Genomic DNA, 21,369 nt, shown 5'->3' on the forward strand with positions numbered 1-21,369 from the left:
TTTATACTGGCGGTTCTCAAGGATAACCGCTAGTGGAAAATAATTTATACTGGCGGTTCTTTATGAGACCCGCCAGTGGAAATAATTTGTACTTTTGGTTCTCTATGACAACCGCCAGTAGAAATTGTGTCTATATAACGGGTGGCGAGTGGGAGCCAGAAAATTTACATGTCCAATGGAGCCGGTTCATTTCATCACGCCGTCAGGCTGCCGGATTTTGTCCCCGAGAGTTTATTCACCGGTGATCCCCGTGCCACCGTCAGGTTTTCCTCTGTCCCTTTCTTTAGTCTTTCCCTTTCCCCTCTGCCACCGCCACCGTCATCAGCCGCACCGGTCGTCGCGCTCGCCGTTGGTCCTAAACCCTAGGGCATCACCGGTTAGTAAACCCTAGCTTGGGCATGCTATGGCCATCACGCGCTCGCCGCGCTAGCTATGGCGGCTGCCACGCTAGCTATGGCGGCCGCCGCACTAGCTATGGCGATCGGCGCTGGTTACTACCCCTTCGCTCGCCGCACCATCTTTACTTTTTTTGTATTTTTTGGATACATTATACGAATTTTTCGCCCTAGCTTGGGATTAAATCGTGTGGATTCATCTCAGAACCAAATCGGCCATTTCCTATACATGTGTTTTAATAAGGTGTGTGTACATATATAGAGAGCCTATAGTATATAGTTTAAGCTAGACTTTTCCGTCGTCGCAGCCTCAAAATGGACCCAGTGGATGCCATCGCAGCGTGTCTCAAGGCACGTACACTAGCAGGGCTGCTGGCAACGGCGTGGCTCATGCATCGCCACCACCTCGAGCCCCGGCGCCAGTCGAGGCTCAATCATCAAGACGTCGCATGTCGTATTTTCATGTGCGCCTACAGAGTTCTCTCGAAACGTCACCGACAATGTGTCGCCTTCGTGGGCCCATCTACTCACCACCATGTTGTGGGCTCCTTGGCTTCGACGACTGCATGTGAAGTTGTCTCCGCGCCCGTGCATGTGGAGCCGGTAGCGCCAGTCATCATCCTCTCCGACGATGAAGATGGGGAGATCGATTGGACGACACTAATGGACGACGACGAGTAGAAATTACGATATATGTTCTAATCTTAGTATGATGGACGACGTACTATCTAAGAACTTAGTATGATGGACTGAGTATTATATAAGAACTTATTATGATTTTATATATATTGTGTTCTAATCTTCTATTCCAATCTTTGTGTTCAATTTTTTTGAATCTTTGTTGCAATCTTGTGTATATATAGCTCAATGAATTGTGGCAGAACCGCCCAAATTATTCCAGCTTAAGTGCCTAAGTCATGCCTCAGGGGCGGTAACACACTTAAATCGGAATAACCCGTCAGTCCCTCAGATCTAGTCTCATAAAGCCACTTAACCAGGATCAAATACAACAATCTCACTCGAAGGTGAGTCACAGAAGAAATACAATAAAACAGGAAGACCTCAAATTAAAGTACTGAATTATTACATAGATCAAAGTTTTTCAAGTAGCTAATAAAAATTCACAAAATAAAATGCAGCGGATAATTGATATCGTCGGTAGCGAGGAATCGGGCAAGGCCTAGCCCACTACTCCTCTTGCTCCTCTCCTGCCGGAGCAGCATCCCACTCGACCGTCCAACCCGGTGGCAGGGTGGTAGGCCAAGTCACACCATCAACCATATCCTGGAGCGTACCTGCAAAAATTATGCCACAAGCAAGGCTGAGTATACTAATACTCAGCTAGACTTACCCGGTGTGAGGAATCTACTCCTCTACCTCTAGACCATGCAGCTGTTTGGATGAGGGGTTTGGTTTGCCAAAAGCACTAGCTGTTTCTAAAATCGATTCTTAGCTTTTCAAATTCTAGTATCATTATCTTAGCTAAGTTTTCTCCTTCTAAGCATACATGGTAACAAGCATTTAGTTCAATCAACAAATTGTCTCATGTAACCTCATTTTACTTCTTACTCAATGTAGTACAAGGGGTAAAGCAGTCTCATTAGCTGCGAGAAGCAGATGATTCGAATCGAGTTTTTATCCTTGCAAGCTAAACCTAAACACACGATATGTCAGGGCACTCCGTCCCCACACATGTCAACCGTCCCCATCGATTCCCCGTTCGCGGCCAGGGCTCACCGCCTTCCCATACAATGCTCCACTGACCTCGGCTGCCGCCGTGCAGTGACCGCACTTGTACCCACCGTAGCTAGCATGGGAGACCCAGTCTCAGGACGAGTGAGGGGAAAAGTCTGCGCCCGGCTTCACTCAGGTACTAGGTTTACCGGTTACCATATTTCCCGACATGTGTTCAGTACGTTCAAATGCTTGACTCAGGTATCCACACATTAATCCTTAATTCCTTTTCCCGTGTCATGGACAAGGCATCCTCCCTGGATCTAAGTCCATAGACCATCATAGATCCCGTTATCAAGATGAATACAATCAATTCCTGACCTCGCGCGAGTGCTAGAAAAATCACTCGACTTCTACCGAGATCGTGTTTAGCAAGCAGCTACTCGACCTTTCATACTAGTATTCATCTCAAAAAAGAATCCTAAGTTCATGCAACTACAGGTTTCAAGCAACTCCTACACTTATGTGCACATTACAAGCCTACAAACATTAAGTGTAGTAAAGTAGCATATATAAATATGGTTATGCATAAACCGGGGCTGGCCTTCAAATGCTGGGGCTACGGGGAGATCCTCAGTGGCAGTCTCGGGGGCTTGCTCCTGGTCTTCCTCGTGGACAGCTCCTTGCTCAGGGATGAGCACGTACTCGCCGTCAGCTAGATTGCAGTCTAATGAATGCAATGAGTAAGATACATGCATGATATGATATGTAATTTAGCAATTGAACTTTGATGGTGACTAATCTGCTTAAATCAGGTAGAGTTTAATCTTGCTACAAAAGATTTTTGTGGTATACTTAGCAATTTAGGGTCAAGCTTAGTTAAATTAAGGGGTAAGTCTATTTTGGTGTTCCACTGATTTCCTCTTAATGTCTTAGTGAGAATTTAATGAGATTTCTAGTTGAATTTATTGGAGCGAGGTTTATTATATAGTGGCTTCTTACTGGTGTATAATTCTCTGTCTCAAAATTTGGGGTTTAAAAAGTGAATAGTTCTTTCTGTATAAAATTATCAAATATTAGGGACAGAAGGGGTGTTTTGAACTACAACTACCATTTAACAGTAGGTTGTTCTCTAAGACTTATTTTTGCTGGCATTTAGATGTTATAACATGACTTTGCACAAATTTTTAGCCAGTAATACTTATTAGTTATTTTATTATGATTCCAAAGTTTCTAGCTAAAGGGGTGCTTTCTACTACCACTATATTTGAAAAATATTAAACAACGGATTTCTAATTTTTCCTAGCTTCTTATTTGTGCAAGAGCAATCATTCTGAAGTTTGGCATCTTTTTGCTTAAGGGAAAGGTGGTAGAAATTATTTGGATTAAATGGCCTTTTTCATGAAGTATTGATAATGGGTATTATTTTGCAGCCTTTAATTGGGTTTTGCATTTTTCTTTGGTGTCTTATCTCATCATTGATCTAGTAAAATTTTATTTGCCCATTATTGCATTATTTTTGGGTTGCTCATACTTTATTTGAAATAGGACCCAATATCAAGTTTTATTTGTTTACCCTACTTAAAATGATGGGCTGGGGTGGTTATCATTTTTATAGTGGGGTTTTAGTGGTTACAAGTCCACTGGATTTTTATTAACAATTTTGGATTTGTTTTTATAATTCCAATAATTGTTTTCTAGTTTGAAAGATGCTAAATAAAACATTTCACCTTGATTCCATTTTGGACTAGGGGTCTCTTTATTTTTCCTAGGTTTTCTGTTACTTAAGTAGGCTAGGAAAAATAATTGCACTCACTGTTCATTATCTTCTAATGCCTTTCTGATTTTCCTAAGTTTTAGGAAAAAATGGCTTTCATTGGATAACTATACTTAAACTTCCAATACTGGGGTGCCTAGTATTTTTAAACAGTGTCTAATTGGGGTTTGAACATCTACAAATTTTCTCAAGTTTAGCATAGAAGCATAACAAATTTTCTTTAATTAAATAAGGTTTGGTCAGTTTCTGTATTTAATTCTAAACTCTAAAATTTAGAACAGAAAGCATGAGGTTCAGTAATTTTAATTGATAGTCCATAATATTTAGAATCCAGCAAAATTAGTTTGACAAATTTTTGTTAAATATTTCTCAAGTTATGAATTTCCTAAGTTCTCTGCTGAATAATAAAAGATTAAATAGAAATGGTTTAAAGAAAAGCAGTTTTGCGCTGGGGTCCCTGGCGAAATATCTCAAAGGAATTATAGACAGGTCCCTGAGGCACTATTCATCTGAGTCTACGGCTCTGCAGAAAACAACCTAGGGTTTCTGGAAATCGAACCTGCGGTCCCTCCATAATGGAACAGTGGCCGCGAAGAAAGAAAGAGACGGAGGGGCTTACCGGTGGCGAGGTTGCTCCGGTGAGGTGGTCGAGGATGTAGGGGAGGTCTCGAGGGTCACGGTGATGTGTGGGTCGCCGTCGGGGATGGTCGGAGTCGGCCGGTCCACGTGCGCAGGCGGAGATGCTCGTCGGCGGCGAGGAATCCAGCCTACTCACGGCGCGATAGGTCAATTGAACGGGTCAGAGAGCTTTATGGGATGCTAGGGAAGACGTGGGTGCAAGGAATTGGAAAAAGACTTACTGGTTAGCTCGGTCCACGCGCGGCGGCGGAAGATTGAAGTCCGGCGAGGGTGAAACCGCCTCTCCGGTGAGGCAATGCCTCGGCTCAAGCTTGGAGAAGCTTCACGACTTCACTGGGAAGCGATCCAGGGGCTAGGGCAAGGCTGGGGTTCAACAGAAAAGGCTGGCCACGACGGCCGTGCTTGGGCAGAGATGGCGGGCGGCGGTGCTTGCTTTTCACGGCGAGCTCCGGTGATCTCTTGCTCGGGCGAGGCTCGGGGTGTGCAAGTGCCAATGGCTAAGGCCTCTGGAGGCATTTATAGGCGAGGGCACGGCACAGGCGTGCAGAGCGGGGCGACCACGCGCGGGGCACGTGCTGCCACGGCCAGTCCGCGGTCGGCCGGTCAGGCAAGCGATCGAACACGTGGCTTTTTGCTTCTGCCCGAGTTCAAGCGCTCATAGGTTGAAGATCTTCGCGAATTTGGGCATGATCACTATGCAAGATTTGCTCCCCCGACAGAGCTTTGTTATTTGTGTGTGGAAGTCGAGCGGTTTGGGGCAGTGTACAGAGAGTTGTCGTGTCACAAAGGTGACAGTGTCACAAGGTTGAGTCCCGAGGTAAAACCATGCCAAGGGTGTGTCAAACGGTGGAAAAAGGTTTCCAAACTTTGCCACGGCGTGTTCAAGGGAATTTGGCGCCACTTTGATATTTGGACTTGTTTGATTTGAGTTTTGAAAAACAGAGAATACGATCGATCTTTGGAAAGGGGGCTGAAATTCAGATTTCTGAATTTCCCCCAAGTGCATTAGTTTAGGGGCTGCTTTGGGGATTTTAAAAAGTTCAAATGGCAAAACTTTCTGACTATGCTTTGTTAGTTAATTAGTGAACTAAAACTTTGTAATTTGGTTTTCTCCAAAATTTGTATTTTTCTCCCAAGATTTTTCCCAAATACCCTTTTATGCTTAAATGGTTTACTTAGGGTTAATTAGGGTTTGAGAGTTTTCCTTCCTTAGGAATCATGACAAGATTAAGGAGAGTTTGAGAAGACTCAACATGAATCTTTGTTATCATTTTTGATGTTTATTCCTTCATTGAGATTGCATGTGATAATAGTTTGGGGTTAGCTTAAGGAAGAACCCTAAGTGACACTGGGGTGTCACATGAGTTCTCTAAACAAGGACTAAGGGTTAATGCCCGACCACATGAATAAGGGTGTTTCTCAAGAACATTCAAGTGATGAAGGATATGAAACTCCTACCGACCCTTGTCCTAGCATAGACAGGGCCGCTCGGCATAATTTGCAACATGACCCTAATTATGATCCACAAGAGTGTGAGGTAATGGACATATCTTTAGTTTTGTGTGTGTACCTAATTAGTTGATTTCACAATGTCTATTACACATGCATGTTTTGCATTTTATTACATGAATAGGAAGTCTTGTCTCAATATCGTGTGATACTTGATGAAGTCGTGGCACGAAACCAAGACGCACCGGGGCTGAACCAAGACGGAGACGCACTGGTACCAACTGATACAACCACCGAGAGGTCAAGGAAAAGGATGCAGAGCGATCGGAAAAAAGGTAACAGGGGACTAAACATGTTTCCTGACAAAACATATAAAATCTCAGATGTGAGCCCGAAACGTCAGCCCCTAGCTCCAGAAGAGGCACTCCCTATGTTCCGTAATGCACTTGGGTTCTTAGTTAGGGATAATCTTGACATCACAATCTAACATTGGAAAGATGTGTTAGTTGATGTCAAGAATCAAATATGGAATAAGATATTAACGAGGTTTGTTCTACATCAAGGTTTAGAAGAACTCGTGAAGGAATACACGATGAAGTAGCTTGCAATCAATTTCTGAAACTGGAGGTCTGAGATGAATACAAAATTTGCAAAGAAAGGCCTAGACCCGACAAAAAAAATATAAAATCTCAGAAGGTCAGTGGGCAGTATTTCTAGAGCAGAGGAGCAGCCTTGAATTCATATCTCTAAGCGAGACAAATTCATAACTAACTAAGAAGAACAAGTACCACCACCACTTAGGCATAGGTGGTTAGAAGCGTCAGGTTTCTAAATGGAGACAAGAAGACACCGAGAAGAAGGTCGCAGGGTTGCCGACGCTTTCCGAGCAACTTGGTGAAAGGACAGCTAATTGGATCCATGCTAGAAAACCTAGGGAAACTGAGGTAGGTGTATCTTTTGATGATCCAAATGTCGAAAAAGCTGCGAAAAACATATATGCAATGGCAGCTAAGCAGAGCCAAGGATCATTTTAGCCACAAAGGGAGAGAGACATTCTAACGGTTGGTCTCAGTAACCCTAAGCATCCTGGCCGTGTATGAGAAATCTCGTCTAAGGATGGAAGGAAGTATTCGGACCACAGTGGGAAGATTTGTACAAGAAACGTGATCGATTATAAAGAAGAGTTATCAGATTATTTTAAGCAAGAGACAAAGAAAGAGTTCAAAGACCTGATGTCTCAAATGCTATCAAATCCTCCTCCAGAATTGATGCAGCAGTTGGCGAGTGCGTTGTCTGTTCAACAAATGACCACTCCACAGCTACAAATAATTTTGGCAGCTCAACCACCAGCATCCATCTATTGTACAACTGTCCCAAGCTCTGTCGCGTCAATGGGAAATAAGGTCCGTTATCTAGTTCATGACATCACAAGGCCTGTGATGTGCACACTAGTTATAAGATATGGTATTAACAATAATCACATCAAGAAAGTAGGAACAGGCGTTGCGATCCTAGGACGCAAGTTTCATGGAAGTGACATACCAGATCATTATTGCAGGGTAGAAGTCACGACGATCGTCCAAGGATCCGAGGACGACATGCTAGACATCCCTGGGCCTAAACGAATCGAGACACTTGGACAAGCCATCACAAATTTCATCCTTTGGCTTCGAAGGGATGTCGAATTGGTTGATCCACCAACCCCGTTGTCGTCTCATCCCCAACCATCTCTGCCTCCTCAAACTTAAGTACCTGTACATCCATCATCACATCCTCAATCTTCACATGTTGCTACCCATCCTATTTCTAACCCACCATCTCTGCCACAAGCATCAACATTTAGGACACCACCACCTTTTGCACATCCATCAAGGGATTCACGACAATCAAAGAAATTTAATTCCCTGTACCAAAATTTGTGTCCACATTCGAGAAAAAAAGAGTAAAGCTACTATTGCTGGTACATCTCGATTTTTCAAAGGAATTGCATGGGACCTCACATCACATACTGTTGATTTGGCCAAGCACGAGGAGTCTGCAGAAAAGGCTAAGGCAATGGCCACCAAGATAAAGATCCCAACTAAGGCAAATTATAAAAATGTGCCTAAACAATATGTGTCGGGCAGACCTCTACTCACTTTTGAGAAACGAAGGAAGGTCCCTACTGGTATTAAAAGGTTGCATGACTGGTACATGCGGGCATCATCAGTTGGCATTGACGTCATTAGTGTGCATATACCAGACCATGCTTTTATTGGTTCAGACTAAAAGGTCTTTCTTGCATTCGAGGGTATGTGGTTAATGATGAACCTTCAAAGACTCGACGTGCAACTTGTGACACTGTTTGCACTGTAAGTGTCGCTCATATTTCCACATATATGTGTTATTATTATTAGTGAGCCATATAAATTTTCAATATCTGACACATGCACGTGTGACTTGAAGAATGCAACATGATCAACAGGAGATCCTTAATAGTACCAAGCCCGGTGCTAGTGCCGGTAAAAGGATTGGGTATCTGAACCCAATACTGATATCTGAGGAAAGCCACACTTTCAGAATCGGGAAAGATAATGAAGAGTTAAAGGGAAAGACGAACGAAGAAGTTGAGGAGTGTATAAATACTATGAAGAAGGATTTTGAAGCAAGATACACCACCTACATAGGAAATGCAATGCTTAAATTTCAAGACAGGGAAGCCATAATGGCCCTGTACAACTTTAGGTAAGTGTGATTTTGCATAAAAAATTAATAATTTCAATACACATGCATCACAAATTAACTTGATTCGTACAGGGACCACTGGATATGCTTCCTCATTTATCCTAAGGTGCTGGTGCTCGACTCCTTGAACTACGACCCTTCAACCTATGCAAAATTCCTTAGTATCTTAGAGTTGTAAGACTTTTCTATGCATGCATACTTATATCGATGAGAATTTTAAAATAACATGGAGATTCTATTTGAGACCATAGAGCATTTAGGTTCTATATGTGGCGGAACCGCCCGAATTATTCCAACTAAAGTGCCTAAGTCCCTCCCTAGAGGCTAGGCCACACTTAAATAGGAATAAAACGTCAGTCCCTCGGATCTAGTCCAACAAGGCAACTAACAGGATCAAGTACCACGTACTCACTCGAAGGTGAGGCACAGAGCAAATACAATAAAGCATAAAACCATACATTAAGGAGTACTTAAATTTATTACAATATCATCGGAGTTTATCAAAAGTAGTGATCATTGTTTGAAATGCAGCGGAATATAACTAACGGTAATCAAACGGAGGGATGGGGAAGCCTGGCCCATCACTCCTCATGCTCCTCCTCGGCTGAGGTAGGGTCCCACTCGACTGTCCAGCCTGGTGGCAAGATGGACGGCCAAGTCACTCCAGCAACCATATCCTCCAGAGAACCTGTAAAAATTATGCCACAAGCAAGGCTGAGTATACTAATACTCAGCTAGACTTACCCGATGTGAGGAGTCTACTCCTCTACCTCTAGACATGCAGTTGTTTGGCTAAGTGGTTTGGTTTGCCAAAAGCACTAGCTGAGTTTAAAATCAAGTTTTAGCTTTTCAAGTTTTAGTGTGATTCTCTTAAGACTAAATGTGTACCTAGCTAATCATACATGGTATCAAACATTTAGCAATCAACATCTTTTGCCAATCAACACATTTTCACTTATTACTCAATGCAGTACAATGGATCAAGCAGTCTCATTAGCTGCGAGAAGCAGACGATTCGAATCGAGTTTTTATCCTTGCAAGGTAAACCTAAACACACGACGTGGCGAGGCACTCCGTCCCCACACACATCAACCGTCCCCATCGATTCCCCGTCAACAGATCAGGGCTCACCACCTTGGCATACAATGCCTCACTGACCCCGATTGCCGTCGTGCAGTGATCGCACTTGTACCCACCATAACCGGAATGGGAGACCAAGTCTCAGGTCATGTGAGGGGTAAAGTCTGCGGGTAGGTTCACTCAGGTACTAGGCTTACCGATTTACCATATTTCTCGGTATATGCTTAGTATGTTCAAACGCTTGACACAGGTATCCGCACGTTAATCCTTATTCCAATTTCCGTCTCGTAAACAATGCATCCCCATGGATCCGTGTCCATAGACCATCATCATTCTGTTATCAAGTGGATACATCCAATTCCTGACCTCGCGCGAGTGCTAAAGAAATCACTCGACTTCTACTGAGATCTCTAATTAGCAAAACAGCTACTCGACCTAGCATACTAGTATCCATCACAAAGGAATTCCTGAGTTCATGCAACTAAGGTTTTAGGCAACTCCTACACTTAAGTGCACAATACAAGCCTACAATCATTAAGTGCAATAAAATAGCATATAGAATTGGTTATGCATAAAACCGGGGCTTGCCTTCCAAAGCTGGGGCAGGCAGATCCTCGATGGCAGGCTCTGGTGCTAGCTCCTGGACTACCTCCTGAGCAACTCCTTGCTCTGAAACGAGGGTGTACTCCCCGTCAGCGAGATTACAGTCTATTGAATGCAATGAATAAGATATATGCATATTAATCATATGGCAATTCGTAAATGCTATGCAAGGTGAACAATATTAAAATAGTGAGTAGACTAGTGTTTTCTTTGCCGGAGGGTGTACTAAGGGTTGTAGACACTCATTCAAGGGTATTGGGTGAACTTAAGGATCTTAGTCACCTCTTATATGTTTGTTTGGGCTCTTGGGGAATTTAATTGCACACCACTAAGTTCTCCCATAATTTCCTTCTTACCCTTTTATTATGCTCATCATTAAGCACCTTGAACTATCATGGCAATTTAGAATTTTACAAAAATGTTACAAAAATTACAGTGGGTAAACATTGACCTCTAGGGTTTATTCTAAAAATTTGTGGTTGAAAAATAATTCAGATACTTCTTGTGCAAAAATAACAAGAGTAAGGGGAAAAGGGCACTTTACACTATAGCTCTAATTTAGGTAAGGTTTTTAGACTAAACTTTATTTTTGCCAAGATCCATAGGTGATAATAGGCCTCTGTGTTAAAAATCACAGAAAAGACCCACTGGACATTTAGTTGTGATTTTCTAAAGTTTAATACCAAAAAGGGTACTTATAACTAACTTGTTATTTGAAAAATGTCAAACAACAGAATTTATATTTTTCCTAGATTCATATCATCATATTATTAGTTATCCCAAGGATTGAGGGGGTTCTCCTTAGGGTTATTTTTCTAGGAATTTTCTAAGTTTTCCTTGTTTTCATGAAATAAAATGTGGTGTATTTCTTTTGTACTAACAGAGGGCTTAACAAAATTTTTCTAGTGATTATGTTAATAAAGTAAGCTAGCAAAAATGTGGTTGCCCCCTGGTTCTTATTTTAAACTCCCTTTTCTATTTTCTTTAACTTTGAACCACAGTAAGTTTAAATGGTAAACCCCTCTCTAATTTTTCTTAACCCCAGTCTAAAAGTGTAGCTATTTTTCCCTCCTTTATTTAGCTTTTGGTCAGTTTACTATTTAAATCAAAACTTTAAAATATCCTGCAGTACTTAGGGTGTTTGGCATTTTTCCTAAGTAGTTCATATTATTTAGAACCTAGCAAAATTAGTTTGACCAAATTTGGTTAGATAAAACTGAAGTTATGAATTTTACAAGCTCTGTCTGCCATTAAATGAATAATGTTTAAAAGGTTTTATGAAAAACCAGTTTACACCGAGACCCCTAGGCTTTCCCTTAACTAAGTCTTTAAACTATACCCCTGTGGGACTATTCATCTGAGTTACTGACTGTTCAACCCCCCCCCACCGGCTTCTTCTTTTCTCCCGAGCTCCCTCACCCTTTGAAACAGTAACCGCGGGGAATAAACAGGGTGGTGCGGCTTACCGGCGGTGAGGAAGGTCCGGTGAAGGGCGGGGTTAGCTCCAGGAAGTCCTGGCGGTCACGTCGAGGTGCAGCTCGTCGACGGTGATGGCCGGAATCGGTCGGGCTCGTCGGCGGCGTACGCTCCGGTCTGCTCACGGTGGTATTGTTCAATCTAATGGCACAGGAAGCTTCACGAGGTGCTAAGGATGCTACCAGTGCAAGGAATCGAAGAAAGGCTCACCGTGGAGCTCGGTCTACGTGCGCCGGTGGTCGGCTGAAGTCCGGCGACGTCGATCCCGTGTCCCCGGTGAGGTAGAGTTCAATCCCCGGCTCTTCAAGCTTCACCGAGGTCCATAGAGGCTATCCCGAGGGTCGGACGGGGCGGGGAATGGCTAGGTTAGCCGTTCTACGGTGGCCGTGGCTTGCGCGGCCGCTGGCACCTTGCTCATGGGGCGAACTCCGGTGAAATCGAGCTTGGGTTGGGTCAGTGGCGCGCGGGGGTGTACGGTCGAGGCCGGGATGGCCTTTATAGGAGCGGGCGTGGACGCGAGGTTGGCGCGGCACGGGGCTGCGCGCGTGGGCGGAGCGCCGAGGGCGTGCTCTGTCGCGCCAGAACGCGTCGAACACGTGGGTGTTTGTTTCTGCCTCTGTTCAAGCATTTGCAGAGATCACAAATGTGTGAATCTTGCCAAGAGTCTTATGCAAATCTCTTCCTGGCACCTAGGGCTAGCTAGTTTGTGTGAGTTCCATTGGGAGATATGCCCGAGCTTCTGAGATATGCGTGCGCCAAGTTGGGTTTGTCGGCGCTGTTCAACCCGAGACAAAACTGATGTCAAACCTTATCAAATGGTCTTAGTTTCGGTTCAAATTTTTCTAGGGCGTGCCTTAGGTAGTTTGGCCACTTTTTGTTATTTGGACCAAGGGGTTTTGGCGCCAGCACAAAGGTGAACACCTTTGATCTTTGGTCTAGGGTGGTTTTTGGGACTTAGAGAGATTTTTAAAGGCTCAAGTGTGCTTTCCACTTGGTGAACTATTTTGAGGTTTTTGTTGGGCCTTTTTGCAATATTTCTCTTACTAAATTTTGTAGCTTTACTAATATTCTTCATCTTTAGTAAAGGTTCCTTTTTATGATTTGATCATTTGCCCACTCTTTCCCTTTTAATCCCATGGTTAGGGTTTAAGGGCTCAAGAAGGAATTAGGGTTTTAGAATCTTGTTTGTGGGTGAACATTGTATGAAGGATAGAATTTCTTTCTTGTTATGGTTAATGCTTAGCTTAGCCATGATTCTAAAACTTTTAGTGCCTTCACTCTCCATTTTAGCATAAAGTTTGAGTAGGACCCAATGTGCTTCTTTGGCCAGGGCTTTGGGTAACACCACGGGTGTTACAGCCCTCCCCCCTTAAAGGAATCTCGTCCCGAGATTGGGTAGGGATCCTTTAGTGGGGTATCAAGAAGGTGTGTGTTGGTGTGTTGCAGTTTCCTTTAACCAAGTTTCTCTAGTTAACTGCTCTTCGAATGTCATTCTCTTTGCAACTTCAGAAGGAAGTCCTTCTAGATTTGTTTTCATAACTTACTCTACTCTTAATTTACTAGGTTTCTCTTATATTTAGATTCAAAGGGCAGGTGGGGGTGGTGCTTCGGGTTATGTACCGATTCCTTTAGGCAGAAAGTCGGGGAAGCGAGAACGTAGAAAACCCTCAGTCTCCCACGTGGCCTCTACTTCTGAATGGTTGCTCCACTGAACCTTATACATTCGAATTGACCTTACTCGAGTTGACCTTTCCTTTTGGTCCAATACCCAGACGAGGTGCTCTTGGTAAGACAAGTCTGGTTCTATCTCCAATTCTGGTTCGGGTAGCACTTCCGTGGGTAAGCGGACACACTTCCGTAGCTGAGATACGTGGAACACATCATGAACTGCTGACATATGAGGTGGTAACTTCAATTGGTATGCTACAGGTCCACAAGTTTCTTTGATCTCATAGGGCCCAATATAGCGAGGAGCTAACTTGCCCTTGATTCCAAACCTCTGAACACCTTTGGTGGGTGACACCTTAAGATATACATGATCCCCCACTTTGAATTGTAGAGGCTTCCTTCTCTTATCATGATAGCTCTTTTGTCTGGCCTGAGCAGCTTTCAAGTTCTTCTTAATGACTCTGACTTTATTCTCGGCTTCAAGTACTAGGTCAGGTCCAAATATTTCCCTCTCTCCAGCTTGTGACCAATTTAGCGGTGTTCTACATCTTCTCCCATACAAGGCCTCAAAAGGTGCCATCTTTAGGCTGGACTGGTAGCTGTTGTTATACGAGAACTCCGCCAAAGAAAGGCACTTATCCCAATTCTTACCATAGTGTAGCACATAGGCTCGCAACATGTCCTCGAGAATCTGATTTACTCTTTCTGTCTGACCATCTGTTTGAGGATGGTACGCTGAGCTTCTAATCACAGTGGTTCCAAGTGACTTTTGGAGCTGCTCCCAAAAATGTGCCACAAACAGTTCTCCTCTATCAGACACAATAGTTCTCGGAATTCCATGCAAACACATTATTTGGTCAATATAGATTTCAGCATATTTCTCTGCATTGTGGGTGGTATGTACTGGCAAGAAATGAGATGTCTTGGTTAATCTATCCACAATGACCCAAATAGAATCATGGCGTCGGGAGGTGTTGGGCAATCCCATAATAAAATCCATGCAAATAGCCTCCCATTTCCAAGATGGTATGGGAAGGGGCTCTAAGGTACCCGCTACCTTCAAATGACTAGCCTTGATTCTTTGGCAAGTGTCGCATTCAGATACATACTTAGCATTTTCCCTCTTCATTCTGGTCCACCAATACAAAGATCTGAGATCATGATACATCTTGTTACTGCCGGGGTGCATGGAAAATTTGGAAAGATGAGCTTCATCCAATATTTTCTGCCTGAGTTCTGGATTCTTAGGAACAACCAATCGGTCTTCAAACCATAGAACTCCCTTGTTGTCCTGACAAAAGCATTTGTACTTATCCACCTTTTGTTCCAACATCTCTTTAATGACTTGAACACCCTTGTCACCAATATGTGCCATGATTATCTGCTCATGTAGAGTGGGCTCCACTGAGATATAATTCAAGGTACCTGAGGAAACAACTTCCATGTTCAACTTGCAAACTCGTCACACAGAGTGGCGATCCTAGAGTCCATAGTTACACAGTTGCATTGGGCCTTTCGACTTAAGGCATTTGCCACGACATTGGCCTTGCCCGGATGGTAATGCACCTCAAAATCATAGTCCTTGATCAATTCCAACCAACTTCTCTGCCTCATATTAAGATAAGCCTGAGTGAAAATATACTTGAGACTCTTGTGATCCGTATAGATATTACAATGAGCTCCCATTAGATAGTGTCTCCATATCTTCAGAGCATGAACTACGGCTACTAACTCCAAATCATGTGTGGGGTAGTTATGCTCATGAGGCCTGAGTGCTCGGGATGCATAGGCAATAACTCTATTATCTTGCATCAAGACACGCCCCAATCCAGTGCCTGAAGCATTGCAATAAACATTGAAAGATTTGGTGTTGTCAGGTTGTGTTAGCACGGGTGCTGTTGTTAGATGCTGCCTCAATGTATGAAAAGCATTCTCACATTTCTGACTCCATTCATACTTTACTCCTTTCTTCAACAATTCAGTCATTGGCTTGGCAATCCTGGAGAAATCCGGAATGAATCACCGATAATACCCTGCCAACCCCAGAAAATTACGAATCCGCCGTACGGTGGTAGGAGGCTTCCAATTCATCACCTCTTGCACCTTCTCAAGATCAATTGATATCCCATCCTGAGAAATGGTGTGACCCAAAAAATTAATTTCTCTCAGCCAGAAATCACATTTGGACAATTTAGCATATAAGCGATGATCGCGCAGTCTCTAAAGTACTGTATGCAAGTGCATAGTATGCTCTTGTTCATTTCTTGAATATACCAGAATATCATCAATGAAAACCACCACAAACTTGTCCAGTTCTGGCATAAACACTGAATTCATCAAATACATGAAATATGCCGGGGCATTGGTCAGCCCGAAAGACATCACCAAGTACTCATACAGTCCATATCTGGTAGCGAAAGTCGTCTTTGGAATATCGCTGGCCCTGATCCTGATCTGATGATAGCCAGAGCGAAGGTCTATCTTAGAAAACACATTGGCTCCCACCAACTAATCAAACAACACATCAATGCGGGGCAATGGATACTTATTTTTGATTGTTACCGCATTGAGAGGGCGGTAATCCACACACAATCTCAGACTCTCTTCCTTCTTCTTCACTAACAATGCTGGGCATCCCCATGGTGAAGTACTTGGGCGAATGAATCCCTTGTCCAACAACTCTTGTAACTGCTTTTTCAATTCTGCCAACTCTGCTGGAGGCATCCTATAGGGTCTCTTGGATATAGGTGCAGTTCCGGGTTGCAGCTCAATTGCGAACTCTATTTCCCTATCGGGTGGCATCCCTGGCAATTCATCTGGGAAAACATCGGGGTACTCACATACCACTGGAATCCTTTCTACGGGTGACTCTACCATGGTGAGGGCACAAGAATGGGTACAACCCTGGTTAGGCATGTACAATGTGATTTCTCCACAAAAAGGTGAGTGTATCTCAATGGCCCTTGCTGCTACATCAATTATTGCTTGATGCCTTGATAACCAGTCAGTTCCTAAAATGATATCCACACTATCCAATCCCAAGATAAGGAGGGTGGTTTTAATTACAAGACTACCCAGTTTTATAGGCACATGCCTGTTGATTTGATAGGTGGCAACCCTACCTTCTGGTGTTGAAATTGTAATGCCCCCATTTGTGTGATGAAATGGTAACTGGCATTTGGCACTAAATTTTGCACTGATAAAACTGTGTGATGCACCCAAATCAAAAAGAATGACTGCAGGATAATTCGAAACGGAAAAGATACTAGTCATGACGGGTGCTCCCTCTGGAATGTCAGCTAACGTGGTGAAGTTCATCCTGCCTTGCCTCACTTGCACCTTCTACCTCTTGCCTTGGTTCTGATTTGAATTCTGCCCCTGCCTCTGTTGGTTCTTGGGGCAATTCTTGGCGTAGTGTTCAGTGCTGCCACAAGTGAAACACCTATTGTCATTGGCCTGACGGTACTGCTGTTGTGGCTGATTGTTGTTCCTCTGAACTGGGGGTTGAGAGCGGTTGGGTGCCTGCTGCTGCTGTTGTGGTCGGATCAACCACTGTCCTTGCTGCTGAGGTCCCCTACTCTGAGTGTCGGACACAATCCTGAAGCGCTGAGGCTGAGCTGAAGGTCCTGCCATAGGGGTCTTCCTCTTCTTTTCTGCCTGGAGGGCTGTGATGCAGTCTTCCTGAGAAATGGCCATATTGACTAACTCATTGTAGCTATTGGCCCTGACTGTGTTGAGACAGTCGCGGAGCTTAGTACTGAGGCCCCTCCTGATCCTGTCCCTCTTCTTCTCATTAGTGTCAGCATGATAGCTTGCATACTAACACAGGTCATTGAAGGCTTGGGCGTACTGTAACACTGTACAACTCCCCTTAGTAAGTGCCAGAAACTCATTAAGCTTGCGGTCCATGATGCTTGCTGGTATGTGATGTCCTCTGAATGCTGCCTTGAACTCTCCCCATTCCACCACGTGATCAACCGGCTACATAGCGAGAAAGTGATCCCACCATGTTCGCGCGGGTCCGTGAAGCTGCTGGGTGGCAAAATGGACCTTGGCCACATCTGAACAAACTCCATTAAGTAGTGGGAATTTGTATTCCACCACCCTGAGCCATACATCAGCATCAAGTGGATCCTCTGCCCGAGTGAACAATGGCGGCTGAGTGCTGAGGAACTCATTATAGGTGGCCGCTGCTGGGGGACGCTGATGGTGATCACCACCACCATAGTGCTAAGGTGGTGGCTGACGCTGAGCTAACTATCTCAGAATCTCATTCTGCTGAGCCATCAGTTCTTGCATGGTAGGAGGCGGCGGCGGTGGCGGAGGAATGCGTTCATTCTGGCCACGGCGCGCTCTTCCTGCCATCTGAAAATTTAGGATGCTCTTAGTATCATACTTTGGAAATCAGGGGTTGCACATGGTAAGAGATTTTAAGGACAGGGTTGTAAAATGCCAAACATTTCCTTGCATTTTCATAAAAGGTACCACATGACATAAATTTCCTCGTAACTTAAAATAGACATCATCCATCATTCATCAATCCAAAAGAGTTTTCTAACGGTTACAGCAGTGTTCAAAATACTCGACTCTCTCTAGCCTAGTACCCTAATGGTATAAAAGCTAAGCTAGTTTTTGAGGAGTTCTACTACTGCACACATCTAACCCCATTTCTGCAACCTAATGGGCAAACGAGGCAACACTAGACTCGGGGGAAGGTGGTCTCCCTAAGCCAGTAGTGTCCAAGCTGGATGCAGGCTCCGGCTCCTCTCCTCCCTCGATGTCGACATCCTCGTCGGCTCCTTCTGCCTCCATGCCTTGAATTTCATGATGGTGCATATCCAAGTGCAGGTTGGCTTCCTCAAGTTGTTGCTGAGTGGTCAGGAGCTGATCCTCAAGAACCTCGATGGTGTTTTCCCTGGCCCCAACTTGCTCCTCAAGCTCTTGGATTTGGGTGGCCATCTGCTCCACCTGGAGGTCCTTTTCCACCAATTCAGTGGACAGGTCTACCACAAGGTCCTCCCTGTTATCTAGGGTGATCTTGGTAGACTCCACCAATCCCATCAGCTGTGACATTGCCTCACCTCGCACTACTTGCAGACGATACAGGGCATTCATGCACCGCACTGTCAGGTGAGCAGTCTGCCCCGGGTAAAGAGCCCACACATCCTTGGCATGCTCCACTCGGTCCTTCCACATTGGGTTGTCCTCCTTTTCAGCGGGGAACAAGCCAATGGGATGAGTTGATAACTCCAAGGGGTGAAAGCCACAAAAGGTCGTCAGCCCGTGGAGAGCAATGGACTCGATAGTATCTTCAGCCCTGAACCCGAAAGACTCGGAGTCCAACGAACGCCAGCCCGGCTGCAAGGGATGAGGCTCCAAGGTCATCCTCACCCTACAGTGGGGTACCCGGTGCTCCTCGAACAACTGCACTGCATACTGGGGAGGCGTCGTATAACCGGCTCCCTGCAGGACCTCCCACAAAATGCGGGGAAACCCCTCTCGTGCAAGCCCGTCCGTGTGGGAATGTGCGTTCCCTCCTTCCAAGGATTCGTGAGAAGTCATCTGTGTAAGGGTAAGCGTAAGCGAAAAAGAAAAAGAATTACCAAAAATAAAAAGGGATTAGTGCTTGGCTTTACCAGGGTTACATTGAGATCTTGGAGGTATACTTAATCTTTATTACAGTGCCTCATAGCTTTTAAAATTCTTGACCACTTACTAAGTAAAAAAATGATGCATGCATGCTCGTCCTAAGTGACCCCACATCAAACATATAAGGATAGAGAACCCTCCATCCATTATTATAGTAGCCTGCAGGGCATATTCAAATAGCCACCTAGCTACCCATCTAGTATCCTAAGGCTTCATGTTCTATGTCTATCCCTATCGTCTTACCGATCTATCCAACATTTGTTTCTATCAAGTTTTACTCTTTGGAAAGGTTGGTAATTACGATTTATTGATTCCTCTGTGGTGGTACAAGCTCCGATACCAGCTGTGGCGGAACCGCCCGAATTATTCCAACTTAAGTGCCTATGTCCCGCCCTAGAGGCTAGACCACACTTAAATAGGAATAATACGTCGGTCCCTCGGATCTAGTCCGACAAGGCCACTAACAGGATCAAGTACCACGTACTCACTCGAAGGTGAGGCACAGAGCAAATACAATAAAGCATAAAACCATACATTAAGGAGTACTTAAATTTATTACAACATCATCGGAGTTTATCAAAAGTAGTGATCATTGTTTGGAATGCAATAGAATATAACTAACGGTAATCAAACGGAGGGATGGGGAAGCCTGGCCCATCACTCCTCATGCTCCTCCTCAGCTGAGGTAGGGTCCCACTCGACTGTCAAGCCCGGTGGCAAGATGGACAGCCAAGTCACTCCGGCAACCATATCCTCCAGAGAACCTGTAAAAATTATGCCACAAGCAAGGCTGAGTATACTAATACTCAGCTAGACTTACCCGGTGTGAGGAGTCTACTCCTCTACCTCTAGACATGCAGCTATTTGGCTGAGTGGTTTGGTTTGCCAAAAGCACTAGCTGAGTTTAAAATCAAGTTTTAGCTTTTCGAGTTTTAGTGTGATTCTCTTAAGACTAAATGTGTACCTAGATAATCATACATGGTATCAAACATTTAGCAATCAACATCTTTTGCCAATCAACACATTCCCACTTATTACTCAATGCAGTACAATGAATCAAGCAGTCTCATTAGTTGCGAGAAGCAGACGATTCGAATCGAGTTTTTATCCTTGCAAGGTAAAACTAAACACATGACGTGGCGAGGCACTCCGTCCCCACACACATCAATCGTCCCCATCGATTCCCCGTCAACAGATCAGGGCTCACCGCCTTGGCGTACAATGCCTCACTGACCCCGACTGCCGTCGTGCAGTGACCGCACTTGTACCCACCATAACCGGAATGGGAGACCACGTCTCAGGTTGCGTGAGGGGTAAAGTCTGCGGGCAGGTTCACTCAGGTACTAGGCTTACCAATTTACCATATTTCTCGGCATGTGCTTAGTACGTTCAAACGCTTGACATAGGTATCCGCACGTTAATCCTTATTCCAATTTCCATCTCGTAAACAATGCATCCCCATGGATCCGTGTCCACAGACCATCATCATTCTGTTATCAAGTGAATACATCCAATTCCTGACCTCGTGCGAGTGCTAGAAAAATCACTCGACTTCTACCGAGATCCCTAATTAGCAAAGCAGCTACTCGACCTAGCATACTAGTATCCATCACAAAGGAATTCCTGAGTTCATGCAACTAAGGTTTTAGGCAACTCCTACACTTAAGTCCACAATACAAACCTACAATCATTAAGTGCAGTAAAATAGCATATAGAATTTGTTATGCATAAAACTGGGGCTTGCCTTCCGAAGCTGGGACAGGCAGATTCTCGATGGCAGGCTCTGGTGCTGGCTCCTGGACTACCTCCTGAGCAACTCCTTGCTCCGAAACGAGGATGTACTCCCCGTCAGCGAGATTATAGTCTATCGAATGCAATGAATAAGGTATATGCATATTAATGATATGGCAATTTGTAAATGCTATGCAAGGTGAACAATATTAAAATAGTGAGTAGACTAGTGTTTTCTTTGCCGGAGGGTGTACTAAGGGTTGTAGACACTCATTCAAGGGTATTGGGTGAACTTAAGAATCTTAGTCACCTCTTATATGTTTGTTTGGGCTCTTGGGGAATTTAATTGCACACCACTAAGTTCTCCCATAATTTCTGTGATACCCAATTTTCTGAAAAGATGTTAAATTTATTTTTCCCTTTTCTTTCGTGATCTGTGTAGTTGGGGTTGGAGTTTTTTTAGGAATCATTCACCAGTAAAACAGTAGATTACTTGTTGGATTT

This window comes from Zea mays, chromosome 4 (assembly GCF_902167145.1).
Source record: "Zea mays cultivar B73 chromosome 4, Zm-B73-REFERENCE-NAM-5.0, whole genome shotgun sequence".
NCBI classification, from domain to species: Eukaryota; Viridiplantae; Streptophyta; class Magnoliopsida; order Poales; family Poaceae; genus Zea; species Zea mays.